This window comes from Ranitomeya variabilis, chromosome 3 (genome assembly GCF_051348905.1).
Source record: "Ranitomeya variabilis isolate aRanVar5 chromosome 3, aRanVar5.hap1, whole genome shotgun sequence".
Lineage (NCBI taxonomy): Eukaryota > Metazoa > Chordata > Amphibia > Anura > Dendrobatidae > Ranitomeya > Ranitomeya variabilis.
This window is the reverse complement of record NC_135234.1, coordinates 69,495,733-69,514,726: the sequence shown is the minus strand read 5'-3', so window position 1 is coordinate 69,514,726 and position 18,994 is coordinate 69,495,733. Positions and strand designations below refer to the sequence as shown.

At 41.4% G+C, this 18,994-nt stretch overlaps 1 protein-coding gene across 1 annotated transcript in view; it reads right to left on the bottom strand.

Annotated features, from left to right (window-relative positions):
- The window catches only part of CRYBG3 (crystallin beta-gamma domain containing 3), a 176,147-nt gene that overhangs the window by 115,095 nt on the left and 42,058 nt on the right, over positions 1-18,994 (bottom strand). The window lies entirely within an intron of this gene.

Here is an 18,994-nt window from a genome sequence, read left to right as displayed (position 1 = left end):
TGCGACCCTCCGGCAGGGAGTACTGTCCAATATGAAAGGATTCAAAATGCCCCATGAATAGATTTGCATAACGGAGCAAATCTCGTCACACCCTCCAAATGGAGCCCACTATGATTGAGTATAAATTCTATGCTGTTCTATGCTGTTTCAGGGAAAGTCACTGTCCTGACGTAGAAAAAAAACTCCACAGCAGTCAAACCCAAATGATGATCGATGGTAGAGTATAGAGTACCTACATCTAGTGTAAAGAAACACAGTGCGGAATGAGTGGAAGTCTCTTCAATTCCATAAGTAAATAGGATGTGGCATGCACAACTACCAGACGTGAGCTGAACACCTCTTCTCCCACCGCGTATGTGTTGTGACAATCTTCCCATAGAGTGCCCTCTCTCTTGGTGTATTTTTTCTTGACAGAAATAATATACATAGTCACAAAGACAACAAAAAAACATTTATAAGAAAACTCTAAGCTGGATGTACTCTATGTACTGAGATGTCTCCATGAGATCATAGGTTTCTCAAACATCGCAATCTTTTCATGAACTAATCTTTATATTTCTAAGATAAAAGGGAAGGGTTTAGGAACAGCACATAGATTTTCCATCAATACACCTCTAGGCTCTAGACAATGTAGTTTAAGGACCCAATTCATTGATATTCATGCTTGATGAGAGAGCTTGTTGGGAGTTCGACCCAACTGATTCATTGAGAAGTGCCTGCCTCTTAATAACTCAAGAGCATCTGACAAACGGCCTGGGCCTCTGTGTGCTCCATAACCACAAATCTTACTCCAGTCACTGACTGGAGTAAGCTTTCTGGTGTAAGGAACACCACCACTCGCCATGAATTAGAATTAGAAGAGCTGTGGCGTCATGGCCAAGTTGCAACCCACTTACAACCTTAGCTTGACTCATCTTGTCAGCGTTGGGGGAAACTTAATTGCCAAAAGTCGCAACTATTTCGGAACTCCAACTTTGGCAACTCTTCAAAGCAATTTACGTCAGAATTCCTGACTGAAAGCTTTGATGAATCAAGGCCTAAAGGTCCATTTACACGTACTGATATACGTCACATCATAAGGCTGCTCGTTCCCGATTAACTGCCCTTGTAAATATGCTGCCAATTAAAAGTGGAACAATCAATACCTTCATTTGTTGGCTGATTCTATGTCAACAGCACAACACATTCTTGCAAGTAGGAGATGTGCTCCTAACTATATGCATGGGGATAATCATTCTGCCATATATGCAGTTGTGTGAAAAAGTGTTTGCCCCCTTCCTGATTTCCTATTCTTTTGCATGTTTGTCACACTTAAATGCTTCAGATCACCAAACAAATTTCAATATTAGGCAAAGATAACACAAGAAAACACAAAATGCATTAAACGATTGTAGCATGGGTATGAATCGAGATCTAATTTTCCACATGTTAAATATGTGCATAGTAAATAAAGGGGGCAGTTCTTTCTCAGTGCTCATCGGTTTGTGCAGAAGACTAGTCAGTCACAGCAGACACTGCCCAAATCAATATTTTTAATGCTTTTGTATATATAGCCAAGAGACACTGTAAATAATAACTGATGGACTGAATCTTATCTACGGCCATTCACTGAAAGACAGTTAGCCGTCCCCGTAGGCTATGTTCACATGTTGCATTTTTTCAGCGTTTTTTTAATGTAAATTTTCGGCTGCATTTTACAGTACCAGTAAAGTGTATGCGATTTCATACATCTCATGCACACAGCTTTTTTTGTCCACAGTATTTTGTGCAAAACCTTGGTTTCTGCAGAATGCAACTTGTCACTTCTTTCAGCGTTTTTCACCCATTGAAAGCAATGGGCAAAAAACGGTGAATTTTTTTTTTTTTGGGGGGGGGCATTCAATTTGCAGAAGCAACAAATGTACCATGACAAAAACGCACCAAAAACGCTGCAAAAAACGCAACAAATACTAAGCAAAATTGCTTTTTTGCAGCGAGTTTCTTACTGCCAAGAGAGTAGGTTTTGCCTCGCGGAAAAAAAACAGCATTAAAATGCAACGTGTGAACATAGCCTTATATTACTAGTAGCTGCTAGCCGATTGGGATTATTAGCAATTTTCCTCTCTAAGGCCATATTTACACTATTTTTTGCATTTTTTGCATTGCTTTCAACGGGTGAAAAACACTGAAATGAAGTGACATGCTTCTTGTACATAATACTGAGGACAACAAAGCCAAGGTGTGTGCATGAGATTTCTGAAATGTCACACACTGCTGATAGTGCAAAATGCAGCTGAAAATTAGAATAAAAATACCGCTGAAGAAACACAACATGTGAGTATAGCCTTAGGACTCGTGCAGACGATCATATCTTCAGTCTGAGTGTGATCTGACAAAAAAAATCAGATCAATGTTATTCTATGGGGATGTGCACGTCTGATTTTTTCCTCAGACAGAGCCTGTCCAAAGATAAAAATCGCAGCATTCATGATTTTCATCCTATATTCAGATCGCACTTGGCCATGCAAGTTAATGAGTAGGTAGCAAAAAAAAACCAGACTGCATGAAAACGACATCTGAGTGCAATCGGATTTTCACAGAATGGCAAAATAGAGAATTTTTTTTCTTCTTTTCCTCATCTGACAAAATTGGCTCAAACTATGATCACACTGCCACCCACAGATTACCTTAGTCCCTGACAGCCGCAGTTTACCTTAGTCCCTGCCAACTGCAGTTTACCTTAGTCCCTGCCACCCACAGATTACCTTAGTCCCTGCCACCCACAGATTACCTTAGTCCCTGCCACCCACAGATTACCTTAGTCCCTGCCAACCGCAGTTTACATTAGTCCCTGCCAACCGCAGTTTACCTTAGTCCCTGCCAACTGCAGTTTACCTTAGTCCCTGCCACTCACAGTTTACCTTAGCCTCTGCCAACTGCAGTTTACCTTAGTCCCTGCCAACTGCAGTTTACCTTAGTCCCTGCCAACTGCAGTTTACCTTAGTCTCTGCCACCCACAGTTTACCTTAGTCCCTGCCACCCACAGTTTACCTTAGTCCCTGCCACCCACAGTTTACCTTAGTCCCTGGCCACCGCAGATTACCTTAGTCCCTGCCACCCACAGTTTACCTTAGTCCCTGCCAACCGCAGATTACCTTAGTCCCTGCCACTCACGGCATTTAAAGGTTTGCCTTATAATAAGACAGACGCAGATCCCCAAATATCATTAGGGTCCATACTGTGGGTTTGGGGCTGTTTTTGCATTTTCCATGTGTCATTTTATGTATATTTCAAAATATTCTTATTTTTATGTGGAACACTTAGGAAATGCAGAATCAAAGTAATAAAGTGATTTAACAAACTGATTTAATGTAATTAGATTATTCTGCAATCACATATAGCACTGTTAATGATGCCTGAACCATTTCAGCAAATTCTTAATTAATGCTAATTGGAATCCGAGAAGCTAGTTAAGAAAACAGTAAAACTTGAAAATCACAGTGAAAGTAGTAAACGTAGAATGTAGTCTAGAAATCATGTAAGAACACACAGCAAGGAGGAATGATGAGCAATATACCGTGGTCGTTGTCCAGTCCACCCTCCTTGTCAGCCAGCCTTTCCTTCTGTGTCTGGCACCCTTGTCTCAGCATCCAGGGGCCTCTTGCTCTTACTGGGTGATGCAATATTATGACATTGCGTAAGAACAATAAGATGTTCCCTATCTCGGATAGGTGATAACTCACAAACCTGGGACAAATACTTTACATTCAGAAAAGGTGATGATGCCACAGGTTGCAGGAGTATTTCTGTTGTATTACAGCTGCTAGTATATTACATCTACGTGAAACCAGCCCCGCAGAAATATGAACACTTGTCTACAATGGAGGGGTTAAGGTCTTTAAAAAAAAACTCTATGTGCCCATTGCTCATACAGTAGAGTACCACACCAGTGATCTTGGCAGACGTGAAAACAGACGTTATGATGCAGCTCTGCAGGCCGTGCCAATGTTGTCCGCAAATGGAAAATAAGCTCATTAATTCACAGTAATGCCTTGGTGTGGGATACATCCGTTTAATCACATCTCATAGCGAAACAATAACTCTGACCTGAGTTAACACTGATTTGGAACGACTCCAAGAAAAGGATGCACTTGACCTTGAGAAAATGGGATCGTCTTAATTGCAACTTGCACATAATTGTCTCATGACCGGACTGAGTTCTAAATCCTCAATTTCTTCAAATAATCTGTAAAGTCCTTGAAATTCGCATAGAAGATAAGTCATCTAAATATCTCAGATCTCAGCACGTAAGGCAATAAAGCTGATGTCAGAGAGGTTCGTGTTTCTTCAATTAATTGGTATCATTGTGCACGAAGCCTATTACCAAACTACAGAAAACGCCTGTCGTTGGAATATATCCTGTACGCCTTGTAGAGGGAGTCCAGGATTCAAAAACAAAACCAAAACATGATTTTATTTCCTTCAGAAACACTGCCATTCTTGACCACGGACTGTGCCAGGTATTACAGATCTGTATCTTAAAAGTAAAAGAGCCTGAGCTGAGAAGCCAGGTAAAGCTGATAGGCAAGGGATGGCTCCTTTATGAAAGCTAGGACGCGTGTTATTCTAATATCTGAAAGCCTTAAAGGGAACCTGTCACCAGGTTTGGCCGATACGAGTTACGGCCATGCCCTTTCAGGGCTCATATACAGCATGCTATATATAAGACCCCGATCCAACCAGGTCTTGGTCCGGCGCCTCCCGACTTCTTATGATCCCTGTCCTCCCACTTGCTTCATGTGGATGACGCATCCCTGCATCATCCACACAGGATCCCGGAACCACGCTGCTGCGCAGGCGTACTTATCTTCCCTGTTTAGGGCAGAGTAAAGTCCTGCAGTGTGCAGGCGCTGGGCTTCTCTGACCTTTCCCGGCACCTCAACAGGGCAGATAAGTACACCTGCGCAGTAGCGCAATTCCGGGAAGCCTGTGTGGATGACGCAGGGACGCGTCATCCACATGAAGCAAGCAGGGGGACGGGGATCGTAAGAAGATGGGAGGCACCGAACCAAGACCAGCAACGCCACCCCGGACAGGACAGCAGGTGAGTATATGCTATATATATATAAACTCTGAAAGGGGGTGGCCGTAACTCGTATCGGCCAAACCTGGTGACAGGTTCCCTTTAAATAAAGTGATTACTTTATTGTACAGACATCAGTCTTACCATATTATTTTATAGCTATGATTTGATTCCGATACTTGTTCCAAATGAAATAGCTTTATATGTAATTTTCCAAATTGCTTGATGTAAAAGTTTTTACAGTTGAATTTATAGTTATGCACAAGGAACATTAAAATCCACAAGAGCTACAGAACGAAAGGTTAGCTTCACATCTGATATTCAACACAAGTATCCAGATCTCAACCTGCCGATTTCAGTGGGACCTGTCGACCATCCATTGTGCTTAGGATCCCGGATCCCCACAGCAAATTACATAGGAGGAGAGAAGGATCAGGGATTTCAAATTTCAATGGCCAACCTTCTTGTTTTTAGGAAATGTTAGACACGGCTAGAGTTCTAGTTGCTACCCGATAAAAAAACATGAATGCTTGGCCAAGCTGAGCACTCATTTGTATTGGGTATTTGGTAGAGATAGCTTCTTAGAAAACAAAATGCAGCTCTCTTGACTCCTCCAGAAGCATGAAGGCTCAACTGAACTTTCATGTGTTCTCTATGGCGAAAACAGAGTAAGCTGCTGCTAGAATCATCTGGAAGAGGCTTATTGAGCGAGTATGATCATTACTCGGGTTTCTCCAAGCACGATCGGGTGGTCTCCGAGTATTTGGATGTTTTTGGAGATTTAGTTTGTGTCGCCGTAGCTGCATGATTTGAGACTGCTAGACAGCTTGAATACATGTGGGGATTGCCTGTTTCTTAGGGAATTCCCACATGTATTCAGGCTGTCTAGCAGCCGCAAATCATGCAGCTACGGCGACACAAACGAAATCTACGAGCACATCCAAATACTCGGAGACCACCCGAGCATGCTTGGGAAAACCCGAGTAACGAGTATACTCGCTCATCACTAGTCAGGACACATTCATATTTGATTATTAAGAGAACTATACCTCAGCAGCGCATCACAAATTTCCCGCCTGTCTTTAAAATCGGCCTTCTGCCATGCTCTGCATCCACAGCACATTTCAGGTGAGGCCACAAACAGCAAACAGGCCTCCTCAATCGCATGGCAGCTACCTCACACCTGCTGGGAAAAAGCCAGGCTTGTGTTGGGAGTGGAGGGGGGACGGTTCAGTCACCATGAGCCCCCATCCCCAGGAGGGCTCCTTGCAAGACCCTACACAGTGTCAGGTGTTTTGGAATTTTTACTCTCTGGCTGCCTGTCTTAAAAAAAAAAAAACGTACCTGCACTGATGATGCCAGTTCTGAATAATCAGTACAGTTTCCAAGGGAAGAAGGACCTTTAGGGAAATCATGGTCACCTGAACAAAGTTCAATGTATGGCCCAAGAAAACTCTTGTTCTTCGAATGTGTCTCAGAGACGCCAAAAGGTTGAGCATCCCTGCTATAGATGGTCTAGCCTTATTTAACTCCTGTAGAACCCCTTTAAGTTCTGGTTTGGAGCTACTGCACAGATTAATTTTGGAACTACAAAAACTAGCCATTATTCACTGTAATATTGTAATGCCGATAATGGCAACTTAATCACAAATCTGGAAACTTTCAGCAAAAATTGCTGGTTTATGGAATTTCACATTCCTGGAAATTATTATGGAAACTCCCCAACTTGTAAAGGGTGTAGGTGAATTCTTCTAAAAATAATAGGGTATTTACTTACACAAACATTTAGAAGGCTAAAGAAATAGAGTATAACTTTAAGAAGCTGATATGATTGGTGCAGCTATTATACTCCCACAGATATTCCGAAACATGTGTCAAAGGCAGGAACACATTCCCTCCATCCCAGCATTTGCCAACATGTCCTGCACTCTTGGGATATGAGAACAGATTTCCAGGAACTGTGAGTGAGCTAGGAACAAGAGATGACTGCAGTGAATAGATCTCCGAGCAGACAGATTCTGTAATGCACTTAATGATTCTCTGGGTGTACTGTATCTACTAATACCAAGGAGATAAGTACACAGATGACATGATGGACACATGCTGATATATGTGGAGGTAACAGAACCATCAACATGGGGAGCTCCGGACTACAACACAAAAGGTTTTCTGCAAGACAAGCCATCCAGTCTAGTAATCGTATTGGAAAAAAAGGTGAAGAATTAATTTTCTTAGAAAACGGGCAGGAAAATCAAGAGCAAAAAAACTAAAATGGATCCTTCACTAGAACGATCTGCACTAGGTTTCTAAAATAAGATTTAAGCCATGTTCATAGAATTCTATGGTGATCATAGTAAGGCTATGTGCACAAGCTGCGGATTTTGCTGCGGATCTGCAGCAGTTTTGCATGAGTTTACAGTACCATGTAAACCTATGGAAAACAAAATCCGCAGTACACATGCTGCGGAAAAAAACGTGTGGAAACGCAGCGGTTTATATTCCGCAGCATGTCAATTCTTTGTGCGGATTCCGCAGCGGTTTACACCTGCTCCTCAATAGGAATCTGCAGGTGTAAAACTGCAGGTGGAATCTGCACAAAAAACGTGGAAAAACTGCGGTAAATCCACGGTAATTTCGCAGTAAATCCGCAGTGCGGTTTTCCAGCGGATTTACCAAAATCAGTGAGGAAATTTTGAGGAAAAATCTGCACACCATTCCGCAGCGTGTGCATATACCCTAAGGGTTCAACCTCATGGGACTAGACATTGGGGCCACAATATGGACACTAAATACAACCAAATAGCAGCTGGCTGAAAGTAGCCCTTACCTATTGACATGGGTCGGGTAATAAAAGACATGGTCTCACATTTACCTTTCTGGCCACAATTGGATATTCCTTTGTTGATAAAATTAAAATCTTTATGCAAATCAAAGTCTAAATTAGGGGAGGCATTAGGTGTGGACTATTGTAAAGGATCAATGCACTTGCCGGGAATCAGCCCACCACTTGCAGTCTCATTTACACAGAAATTAATTTTCTCAGTAATGGAATATCCTTCTGGACAAGACGGTATGTGTGAAATTGTACTTTACGGTCCTACCTAGCAATGTCATTACTGTTGTGACCTTAACGCTCATAGCTGGTTCCCTCTAAAGTGCACATACGCTTGGCCGACCATCTAATGTGCGTTTGGGAGAGTCCAGAAGAAGAACTGTTGGCTTACCGCTACCGTATCTAGAGTGAATGGGCAGGGTTTGGAAAAATAAGCATTTTATCTGTTAAAGCCTATCAACATATATAACTCAAAGGAGTTAAGTTACAAATCACTGTGGGCCTGACTGCTGAGACAACCAACAAGCACGAGAACAGGGGAACTGAAGAGCCGAGCGTGAATGGAGTGGAGGTTGATCATACGCACTGCCACTGAAATTCATTTTTATGGGAGTGTCGAAGACCAACTGACCGTAGCGCTTGGCTATCTCCGATGGTCCATTAAGAATAGATGGACCGTCAGTACCATGCTCTCAGGATCAGTGGAGGTCCCAGTAGTCAGGCAACAAGTGATCGGGAAGATATCCCCTTTCCAATGGATAGTATAAAACGTATACTCTTTCAAGCTTTTGCATCTTTTAGCTTTTTGTACACTTAGATTGTGACACCCATAAAAATCCACTGACTTCCACAATGTGAACTGCAACTTGAACATTAATTAGAATTCCTTTATTTGAAAGCATTTTTTTTTTAATTTCTTGTTAAGAATTCCATAGTTATTGGGAAGCAATGCGCTCCTGATGTTTAAAAAAGAAAAGAATGTCCAGCTTCACCGAGTCCGTAAAAAAGATTTTTCTTTATTCACAAACTTTAAACATGGAGGATACAGACTTCAGCACGAACCATATGGGTAAGAATCTCAACGCGTTTCTGGAGACTAAGCTCCCTTAATCATGACAGCTCCTGATGTTTGACAGATCTGATCAGCAGCACAGTCGCACCTGCTTGAATTGTGATCTCCTCTTTGCCACTAGCAGGGGCAGCTTTGTCTTTACAGTGATCCAGCCAGTTTTAGAGCATCACCTGCATGTTGTATGTCAAAAATATTGTAAGCGTTGCCCTCCTTGACATCTTTAGTTTGGAAGCTTGCCTTTTGAAAGCTCTAAATCTAAGAGCTTGCAAGGGTGCACTCACTGTCTAGGGAAGCAGTCACCTCTGATAAACTGCAGTAACCTAGAGGTGGCTGATAACCTGCGCATCTAGCAGTAAACTATAGAATTATAAATACTTCTGTACCGGAGAACAGAAATTATTTTAGTATGGGGTAAATTGCAAAACTGCTGCATTGTTACAAACACTTTGTAATTTTACCCAGTTAAAATTGTCTGGTTTCATTGAAAACGAAGGACAAACTGCTTATGCTTTACAGAAAAATAAGCAGTACCTAACTCGTGTTGTCCTTGCCGCTCCAGTTCTCTGCTCCTCCTTTGCTGTGTTTGTTCACAAGGCTGCAGCGGTGCCATCATGTCAACAGTATGTGACTGTTGCAGTCAATCACTGCGCATGACCCCTGAGCCCAATAATTGATTAAAGCGGACAACTCATTTAATTTCTTTCCTTGCTACTTATATAGCACCAACATAATCTGCAGCTCTATATCCTGAGTGTTCATTAGTGTGGTCCTTACTTTCTTCAGTCCTTATGTTTTCTTCAGTAGGCACCCTTTGATTCTGTTTCTGTATATGAACTAAAAATGCAGAAAATAATTCAGCCAGATACACAGATTTTGGGGTCCCTACCTACCATCAAACTTTCTGGATTTTTACTATGGCCTAGTCCCATTTGCTGCTCGTCTAAAAGATCTGGTTGTGGCAGGACGGCGCAAATTTTGCTGAATATGGCATGACATTAATAACACCTTCCTTCTCCAGCTCGCTCAGCCAATTAGTTCTGTCCTCTGATGCTGCTCCTCTTCCCCCAGGTTACCCCAGCAATACAGCTCTGAGACAATTACTAACTGTTACTGAGAAGCATCAGTTCCTGTTTGCGTCAGTTCCTGTACACCATACTCCCTTTACAGGGGTTACAAAAATAAAACATCAAACATAGCAGCTAGCACTGCAGTATGTCAAACCAGCAACCAGAAGTGAAACAGACTTGTGGCTTTTTGGACAAATGTCTGATAGTAGTTTATCTTCAACTAAACCTCCATCCAAGAGAGAGAGAGGGGGAGAGAGAGAGAGGTTATGTCACTGTTCTACTAATACAAGAAAATGACTAAACAGTTCCTGACACAGCTCGTTTACCAGCTAATGATGTTCTTGATGTCTGGGCAAAGGCAGGCATTCCCACGAGACTGAAAAAAACATGTAGTTGAATAAGTGGAAAGTCTCTTCAAGGAATATGACAAACTGAAGAAAAAGAAAGAAAAGAAAACTAAACGTTCCGTAGTCTGAAGAAGGAGGAGGAAGAGTGGAACGTAGGTTTAGACAACTTGTTTGATATCGCTCCTGCTAGAGCTATGGATATGACAAGAATACCGTAAGATAAGGAGTTGCTAGCTCACAGAGAAACTGGATGCCATGGAAAAATGGAAGGTGTTGATAAAGAGTTTGAGAAAAAATGAAGACATTTTGAAGAAAGAGGCAAATTACAAAAAAAGAATCGAGAAAGAGAGACAAGAAAGAAGTGCTAGAAAGGAAAAGGTGGTGTTGCAGTCGTCAGCTGATGAAGTACACTGTGTTCCAAATTATTATGAAAATAATATTTCCTCATATTTTCTGTAAATTATCTATCTGAATTGCAGTCATTGTTATTTTCCAGTCATCTACTATTCTAGTGTAATTGCAATGTTTTGGAACAAACTGCCTATGAAAACAGTATATTTTTTTTTTTAAATAAACACTCAAAATGCATGTTCCAAATTATTATGCACAGCAGACTTTTCAACCTTTTTTTTAATTTTGAACAAAAAATGGTCAAGTGTGAAGTTATAAGCATTATCAGCTTATTACAAAATGAAATCAAACTATTATTCTAGGTGATGTTACCTTTGCCCATAGGACCCCTTGTTCGAAAGAAGCTTCTGAACTCTCTCATGCATTGAATTTGTCAGTTTTTGGATGGTTTCTGCTTCAATTGTTTTGCATGTGGACAGAATACCCTCCCAGAGCTGTTGCTTAGATGTGAACTGCCTCCTGCCATCATAGACACTCCTTTTGATGATGCTCCAGAGGTTCACAATGGGGTTGAGGTCAGGGGAAGATGGTGGCCACACCATAAGTTTGTCCTCTTTTATGCCCATAGCAGCCAGCGATGCAGATGTGTTTTTTGCAGCATGAGACGGTGCATTATCATGCATGAAAATGATCTTGCTGCGGAAAGCACGGTTCTTCCTCTTGAAGCATGGAACGAAGTGTTGTTTTAGAAACTCCGCATAGATTATGGAGTTCATCTTTACCCCTTCAGGGATCATAAAGGGGCCGACAATCTCTCTCCCCATGATTCCAGCCCTAAACATTACTCCATCTCCTCCTTGTTGGAGCATTAGCCCTGTTTTCATGGGGTGTCCATCAACCAGCCATCCTCCACTCCATCCATCTGGACCAACGAGCGTTGCATGGCACTCATCGGTGAACAAAACAGTTTGGAAGTCAGTCTTCATGTATCGTTTGGCCCACTGGAGCCGTTTCTGCTTGTGTGCAGTGGATAGAGGTGGTCGACAGGATGCTGAAGGACCCTGCATCTTGTTGTTCTGGGACCGTTGGAGGCACCAGCAGCTTCAAAAACTTGTCTGCTGCTATGACAAGGCATTTTTGCAGCTGCTCTTTTAACCTTACGCAATTGCCTGTTGGAAAGAGTCCTCAATTTTTCCTTATCAGCACGCACACGTGTGTGCTGGGAATCAGCTACATACTTCTTGATTGTGCGATGATCACGATGAGGTGTCTTGGCAATGTTGATTGTAGTCATGCCTTGACCTAAATACTCCACAATTTGTTGCTTCTCAGCAGCCGACACATCCTTTTTCTTTCCCATTTTGGCAAAAAATGTAGGCTGCTTAATAATGTGGAACAGCCTTCTTAAGTTGTCTTGCCTTTATTTGGACACACCTGCCAAACTAACTTGCACAGGTATCTGCAATTGCTTTCAGTGATATAAAGAGCCCTGACACACATCACCATCAATGAGTTTAAATGACAAATAAAAAAATTCTAACCTTATCACTCCTAAACTCTTTGTGCATAATAATTTGGAACACAGTGTAGATCGAGTTGTGGAAGACTACAAAACTTATGAAATATCAAAGGTACTGCCATCAGCAAAACAAGCCCAAAGAGGCAGAGTCAGTGTAGATGACAAATTGTCAGTAAGCCTTGACGTGACAAAGTTAGTGACAGGAATGCAGCATTAATTCTCACAAAACCCTTCAGCACCTTGGCCATGATCCTGCAGATTTCAATGTAAATTGTTAATCATTTTGTACAGAAAGAATAAAATGCCATCAGACATTAGTCCTAAACCTGAAACAGGAGTTTCATCCAGCGGTACCTTTAACAATTCACTGGGATGGAAAGCTGTTAGAAGACATCAGCGGCAGGAGAACTGTAGACCGTCTTCCCATTCTGGTATATGGAGTTGGCATTGATCAGTTGTTTGGAGTTCCAAAACTTGCCAAAGAAACAGGTGAAGCTTGTGCTAATGTGGTTTATGCTGCAACAGTGACCTGGAATGTTACTGACAATGTAAAGTGCATGTGTTTTGATATCAAATCTATCAACACAGGTTTCAGGAATGGCGACTGCAAACTTCTAGAGCAGAAGCTTGGCAAGGACATGCTGTGGTTTGCATGCCACCGTCATATTCTAGAAATGGTGCTGCAAGCAGTGATTGTTCATTGCCTTGGTCTGTCGAAAGGTAAAGAAAAATTGATCTTCAGCAGGTTCAAGAACAACTGACATATCATTGACTTGACTACTTTTCAGACAGCACTATCAAACCAGAGCATGTCAACAGCAGTTTCCCACATTGCAGCTGAAATCAAAGCCATTTCCAAAGATGCAACTACTTCAGTGCCAGCCCCGCAAGGACTACCGAGAATTATTGGAGTTAACAATCATTTTCCTTGGTGGTGTTCCATCAAGAGGAATTTCATTCAGAGCTCCAGCTTGACTGCACCGAGCCAGATGGATAGCAAAGGCCAGCTATGCATGAAGAATGTGGATGTTCAGGAGTCAATTCGTCCTCACAAATGAGGAAGAAAAGGCTATCTGTCAGATCACTGTTTTGATCTATGTGAAGGTGTGGTTCCTGGCGTCATCAGCACCATCGGCTACACGCATTGATCTCCAGCTGCTCAAGGATATCTATCTGTACAAGGAACAGAACAACTCAGTGTCAGAAGTTACAATGAAGAAGATAAAAATACACTTATGGTACTTGTCTGAGGAACTGATCGCTCTATCCTTCTTTGATGATGCTGTGTCAAATGACACAAAACGTCTGATGATGACGGCCCTACAAACACCAGCTGCAGAACATCCTCCCAAGAAGATAACTGTTGATTCAGCATCAGTTGCGACGAACAACCTGGAAGACTTTGTCACTCAAAAAACCTACAGGTTCTTTAACATCATCAGTGTGTCATCAGCATTCCTATCCAAAGATGTAGATCTATGACCTGCAGATGAAGGCTACCAGGCTGCCAAGAAAACAGTCAGTGTTATGAGAGTGACTAATGATATTACAGAACGAGGAGTAACACTGATGGAAGAACATAGCAAGTTGCACACAACAAATGAAGAGCAAAAACAATTTCTGCTGCTGGTAGTCAAGGAGTATCGAGAATGGGTGGTAGACTCAGAGCTTATGCATTTTGGAAACTGTAAAGTTTTGTTAGTGGCTAGACAGCCTATGATTTATTTTGTTGTACTGTCAGACTGTGTATTTGCTTTGCTTTTGTGTATGAAGTTAATAAAGCTGTTTGAGGTCAGTTTTAAACCTTATCCACTGTGCAGAAGTTTAAGGGTTGTTCACAAAATATTAAGTTAGCCCCTATCCATAGGATTGCAGATAAGATACTAGAGTTTTGCCAAAATATTCTCACCGCCCTGGTCCGGCATCAGCCTGGTCCAGAGCAGTCTTCTCTTCTGCAGCCAGCATCCTCACATTTTGAGCATCTCTGGTGTTTACTATGCCTTGCACTGCATCAAGTAAATGCCTGGGGCGTTAAGGAGGCCAGACCAAGGACTGTGGCCACAAAAGCAAATTTTTCCCTGGTCCAGCTGCCACTGAGAATAGGATGTGGGGTTGTTCCAGGGCAACTATTATCTTTTTGTCAACTCTATAAAATTACTGATTGCTGGCTGGTTGACCGCTAGGACCACCGCGATCTTGAGGTTTGTGGCCTGGGATAATAGAACTAGGCTTTGAACAAGATTGTGGTGGTCCAAGTGCTGATCACAAAGTTATGCTTTATCCATAAGATAGCGGATAACTTAGTATTTTGAAAATAACCGTTTAACGTTGTTACTCACCTGTCCCGAGAATCTTGGGCTCCGCTCCCTTCTCCTGTTTCTACTGTTGTGCTCCAAGTAGGGTTTCACAGGTTGTCTGGCATGGATCAATGACTTTATTTCTCTAGACTTATTTAAGGACCATTGACACACACCTGTGTCTTGGGACTGAGACTCTAGTGCTCCTTGTTTGGTATGCTCCATTATCTGTATTACGGTGTTTCGATTTGCACCCATTCCTGTAAGGTTCCACTCCATTTTTCTGTCTGCTCCTGAGTTTCCTGTTAGTCATAGTCCCAACTATTATGTGTCTTCTGACATCTGCTGCAACACCTGGGGTCCATGTGACCACCTGGACCAGAGGCTTAGTGGATCCACCTCACCTGGTGAGCACTTACAGAAGTCATCTGTTGCCAACTATCTATACCAAACAATGGAGGAGCCAAGACCCAAATAATCCCCAAGTGGTCATTGTACAAATAAATGTGTTATCCATTATTGACCTGCAGCATTTCCATGGCACTACAGCGTGATATGCTAGCAACACTGAATATTTGATATTTTCCTATGAAATGGTTAACCTCTCATTCACTTAATCCCTACTGCACTGACAGAAACATTCGCAAAGCTGCCAAAACAATCCTAAGTATCTGGCATTAAAATACAAAAACAAAGCAATAGCCGTGCACCAATGACCATGTGTAATGTCTGCGCCTCGCTGTGCGGTGTGTGTGCTCTGTGGGAACTGGCATCAGCTGACTGTAGTGCTGCGTGTATGAATGTGCCATGTTTTCCACTTCACAAAGCAATATCCCAGGAAGGCTTTCCCTCAGACCATGAAATATTGCTGGAAATTCTTACACTGTGGATATTACACTACAGCATGACGGAAAAACATTTACAGAGCTGCACATCTCTACATCAGAGAAGCCGACGTGACTCATTTCATGGGAGAGGGATTTATGCTGAATATATTTAGGCTAAATTATTCCAGGATCAACTGGTACAATACGCCTCATTTATTACAACTCTAAAAGAGAAATAGGCCTTGTTGCCTGTAGCAACCAATCACAGCACAGCTTTCATTTAGAAAGAGAGCTATGTGAAATGACAGCTGTGCTCTGATTGGTTGTTATAGGCAAGATGGCCAGATCTTGAGGCCTAAAGGGTGTCTGAATGGTAGGCCTTGCCCAAGGCATAACACAGTATCAGTTTAGCCTGGATTGTTCATTTTTTATTTATTAAGGAACACACCTAATAAAATATCCACTGAACATAAGTTATACGCCAAGTTCTTGAAAGGATTGTCTACCTCTGAGGACATTTTTTTTAAAACTTACATAAATACTTGGGCTAAAAAAAAATCATTTTTGCAATTCAGTTTTATCAATGATTTTGCACTGTTATTTATATTTTTTTTACATGCTGTTTGTTTCCCTGCACATTGAAGTTTCATGTGGTCTGTGGTTATAAATCAGCTAAGAGGTGACCAAAAAAGGCAGAAAAGAATAAGAAACTCTTCCATTAGACCATAGAATAAGTTCACTGACAGATTCTCAGGTACCTCATTCTGCAGCCAACAATGGAAAGTGCAACAAAGAGACTATAGAAGGCAAATGGTGCAAACTGTTAATGCAACCCAAACACAAAAATTATATTTTGCCAAAAATACATGAATGTAATTAAGAAAAAAAAGTCGCCCAAAGTGGACAACCCCTTTAAAGTTCATTATTCAATATTATTGATTTCTGGGAATAGTAGGAGACAATAATTATAGCCTCTATTACTGCTGCTTCAGCAAGTCCCCAGCTTTCCCAAATCTCTACGTGGAACATCAATATAGTTCTATATTAGTAGAATCATAGAATGTTAGAGGTCGAAGAGACCTCCAGAGTCCTTTTATTCATCTTCCAATACATCTGCAGAGAGACCAGAACTGATGGGTCTGCTGTGCTTCATTATCCATTGTGTAGCATTAGCCATTATCATCATTAGCGTCCTGATGTCAGCAGTGCGGTGTGTAATGGGGGAGACATTACAGATGTTACTGATATTATTTTCTAGATGCCACTCTTGAACATTAGTCAGATTAAGGGCAAATTGTTCCAACATTGTCTAGTTACCAAGTGTTTAGAAACATAGAGCAGTAAAGTTGGAAGGGACCTCCAGGGTGATCGTTTCCAACCCCCTGCTCAATGCAGGATTCACTAAACCATCTCAGGCAGATGTCTGTCCAGCCTCTGTTTGAAGACTTCAATTGAAGGAGAACTCACCACCTCTAGTGGCAGCCTCTTCCACTCATTGATAATCCTCACTGTGAAAATGTTTTTTTCTAATATCTAATCTGTATCTTCTCCCTTTCAGTTTCATTCCATTGCTTCTCGTGTTTCCAGGTGCAAATGAGAATAATGATCCCCCTACACTGTGACATCCCTTCAGATATTTGTAGACAGCCATTAAGTCTACTCTTAGCCTTCTTTTTTGCACACTAAACATTCCCAGATCCTTTAGCCGTTCCTTGTAGGACATAGTTTGCAGTCCGCTCACCATCCTGGTAGCTCTTCTCTGAGCTTGCTCCAGTTTTTCTATGTCTTTTTTAAAATGTGATGGCCAAAACTGGATGCATTATTCCAGATGAAGCCTGACCAAGGAGGAGTTGAGGTGTATAATTACTTCATGTGATCTAAACATTATGCTTCTCTTATTACATCTCAAAACTCTGTTTCCCTTTTTTGCTGCTGCACACTGTTGACTCATGTGCAGTCTGTGATCTATTAATATACCCAAGCTTTTTTCACACGTGCTATTGCTTAGTTCTATTCCTCCCATTTTTTAGATGTATTTTTTGTTTTTCTTGCCCTGATGTAGAATCTTGCATTTCTTCCTGTTAAATACCATTCTATTAGTCGCTGTCCATTGTTCAAGCTTATCTAGATCCTTCTGAATCCTTTCTCTGTCTTCTCTAGTGTTAGTTATGCATTCTAGCTTTGCATCGTCTGCAAATTTGATTAGATACCTTCAGTTCCCTTATCTAACTCACTTATAAAAATGTTGAACAACACTGGGGCCAGCACAGAACCTTGTGGTATCCCATTTGAAACACTTTTCTATTTGGCTGTGAAACCATTTGTTACCACTCTTTGAGTATGATCACTGAGCCAGTTATGAATCCACCTAATCGTAGCCTTATCAATCCCATGCTTGGTCATTAAGGATAGTATGAGATACTTTATCAAATGATTTGCTGAAGTTAAAATATACTATATCTACCGCACTTCCCTAATCCACTCAGTCAGTGATTCCATCATAGAAGGGAATTAGATTAGTCTGGCATGACTTGTTAGCTACAAACCCATGTTGGCTCTGGTTAATTAATGTATTCTTATCCAAGTACTTACATACATGCTGTTTAATAATTTACTCAAAGATCTTTCGTGGCATAGAAGTAAGGCTCACTGCTCTGTAAAGTCTTGGCTCCATCTTCTTCCCTTTTTGGAAGATGGGAACAACATTTGCCCTTCTCCATTTTTCTGGGACTTCTCCTGTTTTCAGAAATTTTCAAGGATTCTGGCTAGTGGTTCTACAATTTCCTCTGATATCTGTTTCAGTACCCTAGGATGTAATTCATCTGGACCAGGAGATTTAAATTAATTTAAATTAGCTAAGTGTTCCCTCAACCTCTATCTGTTTATAGATAGTGTGGATTCTTTTATTCTTCGATGGCACTGTGAAGATAAGTTGATGTTACAGTTGCTTTTTAGAGAACACAGATGCAAAATAGAAATTTAAGAGTTTGGCCTTCTCAACATCATTTTTGACCATTTCACCCTTTTCATCCTGAAAAAAAAAAAAAACATTTTTGACTTTTCTTTTGCTATTGACATACCCCCAAAATCCATTTTTATTGCTTTTTGGACTCTCTTTTGGTCTCCCTTGCAAGCCTCACTTCATTACTGGCTTTAGCTCTTCTAACGGTTGCATTCCACGCAGACAGCATTATATTCTTCTTTAGATATGCCCCTCTCTTTCCATTTGACTTAGATTTATTTTTTCCTCTTCAGCAAGTGTTTAGGTTCTGTGTTCATCCGTTCTGTTTTTTTTTAAATGCTTCCAATTGTTCCTTCTTTTTGAAATTGTTACTGATTGGGCAGTGAGAATTTCATTTAGAAAAATCTCCCATCCTTCTTGGACATTTCTGTCCTTTAGAATATCCAGCCATTGGACCTTTCCTACCCTCTTTCTGAGTCCATTAAAATCTGCCTTTCTGAAGCCTAACCTTAAAGTCTGAGTCCTCGCTGGTCTTCCTCCTCTTGTAATCCAAAATTCAAGGCTAGCATGATTGCTGCCTCCTAAATGCCACCGTTACTTCCTCAACCATTCCCTCCCTGTTAGTAAGAATTAGGACTATAAGATTGCAGACCCTCT